The sequence below is a fragment of the Scylla paramamosain genome, chromosome 8, assembly GCF_035594125.1.
Source record: "Scylla paramamosain isolate STU-SP2022 chromosome 8, ASM3559412v1, whole genome shotgun sequence".
Classification (NCBI taxonomy): domain Eukaryota; kingdom Metazoa; phylum Arthropoda; class Malacostraca; order Decapoda; family Portunidae; genus Scylla; species Scylla paramamosain.
The window spans coordinates 10,480,944-10,489,266 of record NC_087158.1 but is presented as its reverse complement, the minus strand read 5'-3'; the positions used below and the strand labels follow the sequence as shown (position 1 = coordinate 10,489,266).

The 8,323-nt window shown below is 34.0% G+C and overlaps 2 long non-coding RNA genes across 2 annotated transcripts; both read left to right on the top strand.

The window, feature by feature from the left end:
- Window positions 1–2,184: 2,184 nt before the first annotated feature.
- LOC135102771 (uncharacterized) lies at window positions 2,185–2,993 on the top strand. Its single transcript, XR_010269775.1, has 2 exons — window positions 2,185–2,250; window positions 2,553–2,993. It is a non-coding gene; the product is annotated as an uncharacterized LOC135102771 (long non-coding RNA).
- Window positions 2,994–5,930: 2,937 nt separating this feature from the next.
- Window positions 5,931–6,711, top strand: LOC135102770 (uncharacterized). Its single transcript, XR_010269774.1, has 2 exons — window positions 5,931–6,003; window positions 6,262–6,711. It is a non-coding gene; the product is annotated as an uncharacterized LOC135102770 (long non-coding RNA).
- Window positions 6,712–8,323: the final 1,612 nt, after the last annotated feature.

Genomic DNA, 8,323 nt, shown 5'->3' with positions numbered 1-8,323 from the left:
AAAAGAACATAAGAAATAAGGGAAGCTGCAAGAAGCGGCCAGGCTTACAAGTGGCAGTCCCTGTATGAAATATACCTACCTATTTCCATCTATTATCCCCATCCAGAAACTTGTCTAATCTTCTCTTAAAGCTCTCTAATGTCCTAGCACTAACAACATGATTACTGAGTCCGTTCCACTCATCTACCACTCTTTTTACCACTCTACCAATTTTTTCCTATTTCCTTCCCAAACCTAAATTTTTCAAGCTTGAACCCGTTATTTCTTGTTCTAACGTGGTTGCTGACCCTAAGAATTTTGTTTATATCCCCCTTGTTATAATCCTTATACTACTTAAAGACTTCTATCAGGTCCCCTCTTAACCTACGTCTCTCTAAAGAATGTAAATTTAACAATTTAGCAAAGGTCTAAGCGAATAGTTCAGATTTACAAGATACTCGTAGATGAGATGGCAGTGATGCCATCACATTGAAATATGTAAAGAAAGGAAAATTGAAGAAGAAAAGTTGGATATATTTTTCGTTAGGTGCCAGTAATCACGAGGGGAAGTCTGTAAAGGACTTGACACTGATGATTGATGATGGAATTTTTAGCTAGTTGAAGTAAAGTCTTAACATGTTTCGGTCCAGAAATGTAAAGTGTATGAGTTTCAGGAAATGAAAGGCTTAAATACCATTTGATTCCTGCTTTTGTTTTTTGTTGATTTCTTCTTCATCACCATAAAAGCACATCGTCATTAACACGGGTATGTGTTGGTGCATAACACCGTTACAGTGTGTTCATTTGTTAGTTTACAGGAGCTTAGGTGGTCTTCACTGTAAGGCCAGTAAGTGAGTCGCTTCTTCCCTCTCTTCAAGAAAGTTTTTTTTTCTTTTTATTGTGTTAAACTGCTTTTAATCTGCTTTAGTTGACGGTCTGAAGACAAAACTGTGTTTTTCCGACACGTAATAACAAAAAAAAAAAAAAAAACAGGAATGTTGCCAGTACTGTACGGTTACACTTTACAACGTAAGATTCCGTACGGAATATATATATATATATATATATATATATATATATATATATATATATATATATATATATATATATATATATATATATATATATATATATATATATATATATATATATATATATATATATATATATACACTTATCAACAGCATTGCTATTGCACACATTAAACCACGGTTGTTTACTTAGAGGCTGCCACTTTACCTCCAGTAGTCTTTACGTTGATACATTGATGTAAATGACAAATTCATGCTTTAATTATTTTTACGTTTTCTGTTAAGCACTTGAAAAAAAAAAAAAGTTTAAAACAGACTTGGTAACGTTAAAGGTACAATTAGCCTATGAAGTGTAGTGAAAAGTCAATATAAAGGTGAGTACTGTGATGTGTTTATTACCGTATATTTGATTCAACAACATAATTATATAGATTGGACACATGTTCCATTGAGATAAAAAATATAATTGTTCATGATGAATATTTACGTTACTTTGAAGTTTTATGAGTCTGTCAAAGAGTGAATCAAAAACTCTCAAGGGACTTTGTTGCACACATCGTGAAAACAATAGTCCTGCATTAAATAATTTGCTCTTGTCTATTGTTTTCAAATACTAATCTCTCTCTCTCTCTCTCTCTCTCTCTCTCTCTCTCTCTCTCTCTCTCTCTCTCTCTCTCTCTCTCTCTCTCTCTCTCTCTCTCTCTCTCAAACTGAAGTTCTTATGAAAGCCACAGATATCGTAATATGTCAAAAAGAGCAAGTATTAAAGGCTATCCTATAAACATTATAAGTTCATGCAAAACATATAGACATAAACCTTATATTGTCGTATCAAGTAAAAATAGAAAACCGCCGTCGCGATGGAAAGAAAAAAAAAAAATAAATAAATAAAATAAATAAATAAATAAATAAAATAAAGTAAAAAAATCCAGTCTTTATTGTTTGTTGTGGTCTTATGCAACTTTCAGTCGTTGAATATAATCGGTCAACGTTTTCACTTATGGAGCGAACCAAGTCACTGAACGGTAATTCCTGTCAGACTGGTGTCAAGGTCGACCACGTTTCACTAAGTGCAGACTTTTTTGTACAAATACTGGTTTACTGTTTTTTTTTTTTTTTCTGACCGACTGTGTTAGGTCATACTGAGGTACAAATTAAACTAGGTCTTGGGAGGCAAGTATATAAGATCAGACAACGGGAGAATTAACAAGAGACACACTCGCCGCGCAAGATGAAACTTGTAAGGAAGCACACCCTCCCAACTTAGTTCATTTACCTTAAACTTACGCTGTAAACAAAGCGGTCGATATAATTTGAATATATATATATATATATATATATATATATATATATATATATATATATATATATATATATATATATATATATATATATATATATATATATATATATATATATATATATAATGAAAACTTTTTGTATTAAGATAATGTTGACACTGTATCAGACCTTTCTGGATGTGTAGGTGAACCTGCAGTGCTTGGTAATGGTATTAATCCTGCTTTTATCCTTCCCCAACAGGTTTTCCTGTTTATAACCATGGTGATGGCTGCAGTGACTGTCACGTGCAGTCCTCTTCCTGGCTACGGAAATTACAATTACGGCTACAGTCATCCCCGGTACAATTATGGCGTCATTACAGCATATGTTCCTACCATCGAACGTGTGAGTTACATTCACGGACCGCGTTACTATGGGCCATCTATCCACGACGGCATTTACGGAGCATACGGCTACGGAAGAGGCCATTCATACTATAACCATTAACAGAATGCTGGGAGAGTGAAGTGTCCAGAAACTGTCTCGCGATGAAACACAAGCAAGTTTTCAAAACCATCTTGGCAGTAGCTGGCGCTGAAACATTTCCTTTCTTTTTACTTATTATTTACTAGGTGTTCGTGTGTCTTTACATTTGTTCACTTCCTTTTCTCTCAACTCATTTAAATAAAAATTTATAATTGATTTTACTATCTTACCCATTCACAATGAATCGTAGTCTGAAAAAAAAAAAAGTAAGTATCTTGATGCACCGTGTTTGTTCATGCTTTACTTTTAATGTGTAGAGATGTACATCTGAAAAGAAACAGATAGATATGCAAATAGATAAAATAAAAATGAATTAATTAATTTATTAGTTATCGCAAGAATAACAGTAACAACAACAACAACAACAACAACAACAACAACAACAATAATAGGATCTCAATGGGTACCCTGAAGTAGTCGGATGGTGGTGGAAAGGGAGGAATAAGCCCTGAATCATCCAAGGAAGAGTTTTTAGCAAAGGTTTGAGCGAAGTATTCAGCTTTAGAAATAGATGAGACGGCAGTGGTGCCATCAGGCTGAACTAGAGGAAGATAAGATAAAGAAGTAAAGTTATCAGAGATGTTTTTGTCTGTGTGCCTGAAATCTCGAAAGAAGTTAGATCTTGAAAGATTTTGACACTTTCTAATAACGAAGGAGTTTTGGCTGGTTGGAGAACGGACTTAGCATGATTCCGGGCAGAAATATAAAGCGCATAAGATTCAGGTGATGGAATATGTTAAACCAAGGTTTGGAAATTAATTAATTAATTAATACTATCATTCCAAGGGAAATCAGAATGATACCTTCTCAGGTCCCCCCAAATAGCAGAAGCAAAACACCAGAGGCTTTAGGGGATCCTGAGGAGGGATTCGAGCAATAGAAGATATGAGGAGCCCAACGGAGAAAATAGGGTGACAACATAAGCAGAAGCATTAGAGGTGAGGAAAAGGTCAAGAATGTTGGGCACATCTCCAAGACGGTCAGGATTACGAGTAGAGTGTTGCACCAGTTGCTCTAGGTTGTGGAGGATAGCAAAGTTAAAGGCTAATTCACCAGAATGGTCAGTGAAGGGAAAGGAAAGCCAAAGCTGTTGGTCAATATTGAAGTCTCCAAGAATAGAGATCTCCGCAAAAGAAAAGAAGGTTAGAATGTACTCCGCTTTGGAAGTTAAGTAGTCAAAGATTTTTTTTTATAGTCAGAGGAGTTAGGTGAGATGTATACATCACAGATAAATTTAGTTTGAGAGTGAGTCTGTAGTCGTAGCCAGATGGTGGAAAACTCGGAAGATTCAAGAGCCTGGGCACGAAAGCAAACATAGACCTAACATCCAGCTTTGGATTGAGAATGAGGATAGAGCAAATAGGAGGCAACAGAAAATGGGTTAGTCAATTGCCTCAGACACCTGTGTTTTGGTGAGGAAAAGAAGATGAGGTTTAGTAAAAGAAAGGTGATGTTTTCTACAGACTGAAAATTAGATCTAGAGCAGTGAAGGTTGCAGAAGTTAATGAAAAAGGTGAGAGGAGTCCGACCTGTGGACATTTGAGGTCCTCTTCCCAGACAGGGACTCCGAGACTGGTGTAGGAGTCGCCACATGGAATTGCTGCTAATATAAAAGAGAAATTATAGTAAAAAAAAATACTAACAATAGAACTATCTCGGATTGGTCATCAGTGACTTGTGTTGTATCACGGGATCCCTTCTCTTGCCAGTGCTATTGATAAGAAAACTGTCAACACGGTAATATCAGTCCGTAACAGGTATAGTCTCCAAGGAAGAATTTAACATGAGCTGAGCATGGCTTGATAAGCTGAGAGTCCCTTTTGATGTCAACAAATTCGATACCCTCCAACTTGGAACAAGAAAAAAAAAAAAAGAAAAAAAGTGATCATGAAACGTGCCACAGTAAATTGAAAACTACAATTTATCAAATATCTTGTTACGACTGCAATGAAATCTAAATTTCACATCAATGTTAGAATGTCAGACATTTAATTGGCATTACTTTAGAAGTAATTATCATCATCCCTTTATATTACCTTACGAAGATTCCATTCCAAGTTTACAGTATAATTTTGATTGTCTCATTATGTAAAAGACAGCAGAACTTGAAGCTGTCAAACGCAGGGTTACGACAGGCTCTTTGTCGAACACATCTTATGTGAAACATCGTCTACAGGGATAGTTTATTGTTTTAGAAGGCGCAAAGAAAAGTCAACTCAAAACAAGTACACAGAAGTGATGACTTATCGCGAACAAAGAGTAACGGAGTAGGAACTAATTATATGAAGATAAATATTAGTTTATATCACTAAGCACTGCTCTACCAGCGACAACCTTAGAGTGGAGTAAACGTCAACATTCCGTAACGTAACACAATATAATTTATGCTTTAAAGGACAAATTTATAAAGCTTTCCTTTAAAGGTTTTTGTTAACATTGCATGACCTGTTGGTTGTTTAACTGCATTTACTCAGACACGGCAGACATCTTATACTCTGGTATGGCTGGCTAGAAGGGCACTGGGTTGTGCAGCGTGACCGGTAGAAGCGAATCATACATGAGGTGATGTGGAGCGACGTGATTTCAACGTTTGTGAGCAAAACTTAGCATAAGGGCAGTAACAGAAAGCCTAGAAGTTGTGGTGTGTGTGTGTGTGTGTGTGTGTGTGTGTGTGTGTGTGTGTGTGTGTGTGTGTGTGTGTGTGTGTGTGTGTGTGTGTGTGTTTATGAAATAAGATTGCACATACTACTTGCCAACATGCTAACGTTATTAAAGACGTTAAAATTACTGCCATTTTTTTTTTTTTTTCAAGAGAACATACATTTCTTGCCGATATAAATAAAGATATGCAACAACACTTTATTTCACGAGCATTTACAAGTACTTATGTGAATATTGTCAGCTCCTGCCACGTATTGTGAGGCCCCAATCCAGTCACTCAACGATACCACGAGTCATCTTGGTGCCAAGGTCGACCGAGTTTCATTCGATAGTGATTTTGTGCAAATAAACTGGATTTTTTTTTTTTTTTTTTTTTTTTTTTTTTTTTTTTAAGAAATCTCGTCTGAGTGGCAATCTAACTAGGTCCTGGTGAGTCAGTATATAAGACACGCCAGTCGTGTGCTAACAAGCGGTGCATACACACTCTCTTCTCAAGATGAATCCCGTAAGGAAGTACACGTTGGTTTCTTACAATATTGATTTCACTTCACTTTTCCTTTAGAGAATACACTGTTTCATCAGGAGTTATTTCCCAAAATGACCCCGGAATGCAGTTTGAAAGCTTACCTGTCTACAACTTAATTTTTGGAATGCATAGTCTATCTTTATGAATTTTTGACTATTCAGACAATCTTCAGGTGTTTAAGTGCGTAGCCGTATAATTATAATTTTAAATTTTTTTTCGTTGTCTTCCTCTCAACAGAACTCTCTCCTAATACTCCTGGTGGTGGCTATAGCAGCAGTCCTGGCCAGTCCTGTTCCTTCTCCAGGCAATCAATATCACAATTATGGTCATCCCGGTTACGGCACTGTATATTACAGTAGGCAAAGCTATCCTTCGTACCGCCAAGTGTCCCCACATTACGTGTCGCGCCCTTACACATCACCTCTGATTCCCATTCATATCGGAGGGTACGGCTATGGTCAAGCATACTACGGATACGGAGGCAATTCACACTACTATGGATAAGACTGCTGAGCAATGATACCAGGCCAACGTTGTTCACCATCGGCGTCTTCACAAAATCTTTTATCTTATTTATGCCAAGCTCATCCTAAGCACCCGTATCCTTAAGATGCGTCCGTATCCTTAAGATGTTTATTCGGGATGTGAAGTGAGCCAAATAAAAAAAAAAATAAATAAAAATAAAAATAATAACTTGTCTATTTAACCTTTTGGTATTAAAAAGAAAAAAAAATATTGATAATGATTTTCAAGTTTCTTAAAGTAAAATGAAAGTCCTCACATATTCATTAGCTTGGTAAGATATATTAAGACGATCATTAATTAAAGATGCAGCAATTTACTGTGAAAATAAGATTAATAACAATAATAATGCCAGCACCACTAGAAATAATAATAATAATAATAATAATAATAATAATAATAATAATAATAATAATAATAATAATAATAATAATAATAATAATAATAATAATTATTATTATTATTATTATTATTATTATTATAATAATAATAACAAGAACAACAAATTACAAAATATTACATTAAAATATTACAAATATATATATATATATATATATATATATATATATATATATATATATATATATATATATATATATATATATATATATATATATATATATATATATATATATATATATATATATATATATATATATATATATATATATATATATATATATATATATATATATATATATATATATATATATATATATATATATATATATATATATATATATATATATATATATATATATATATATATATATATATATATATATATATATATATATATATATATATATATATATATATATATATATATATATATATATATTCTTATGGCTGTTGATGTGGTATTTCCATTTCAAAATTTGAGCGACCCAGAATTTTGCAGGTTTTTAAGTGACTTCACACATAATTATCCCTTGTCCACACTTAAAAATGTCTTGTTTAGGCACTTCCAGTGACGCTGATCCCAATGGTAATTTTGATACGGACTTTTATCCTCAACTAATTTGTGATTATGTTTTTTGCGATGAAAGTGTCAAGCAAAATGTAAGCCGTGGTAACTTTAAAATCATGTTTTATAACATTAGTAGCATTCCATTACATCTGGACTCGCTTATAGATCAGTATATATCTCCTACTGGTAGAGTATTTGACTTTATTGGTTCTTAAGTGATGCGATTTGTCAGCTATACAGAATATATCATTATGTAACCCATTACAAAAGTAAGTCTACACAAGGTGGAAGTGTAGTACTATACTATAATAGAAAATTTCTGGAAGAAATTCTTGATATTTGCTTTGAGCAAAATCATATTGAATCTACAAGGGATCAGTATTAGGCCCATTGTTATTTCTATTGTATATCAATGACTTGGATAGTGGAATTAGTAGTGATGTTAGTAAATTTGCGGATGACACAAAGATAGGTAGATTAATTAGGTCAGAATCGGATGCCATCGCCTTGCAGGCAGACTTAGATAGAATGAATGAATGGACGGATAGATGGCAAATGCAATTTAATATCAATAAATGCAAAGTGCTTAGCGTAGGTAGAGGAAACCCACACAATAGGTACACATTAGACAACCAAACTCTGGTAGGTACAGGGTACGAGAAAGATTTAGGAGTTATAGTTAGCTCTGAACTCCGTCTAGGGAAACAATGCATAGAAGCCAGAAACAAGGCAAATAGGGTACTAGGATTCATTTTTAGGAGTGTTAAAAGTAGAAGGCCGGGAGTAATATTAAAGTTATACTTGGCG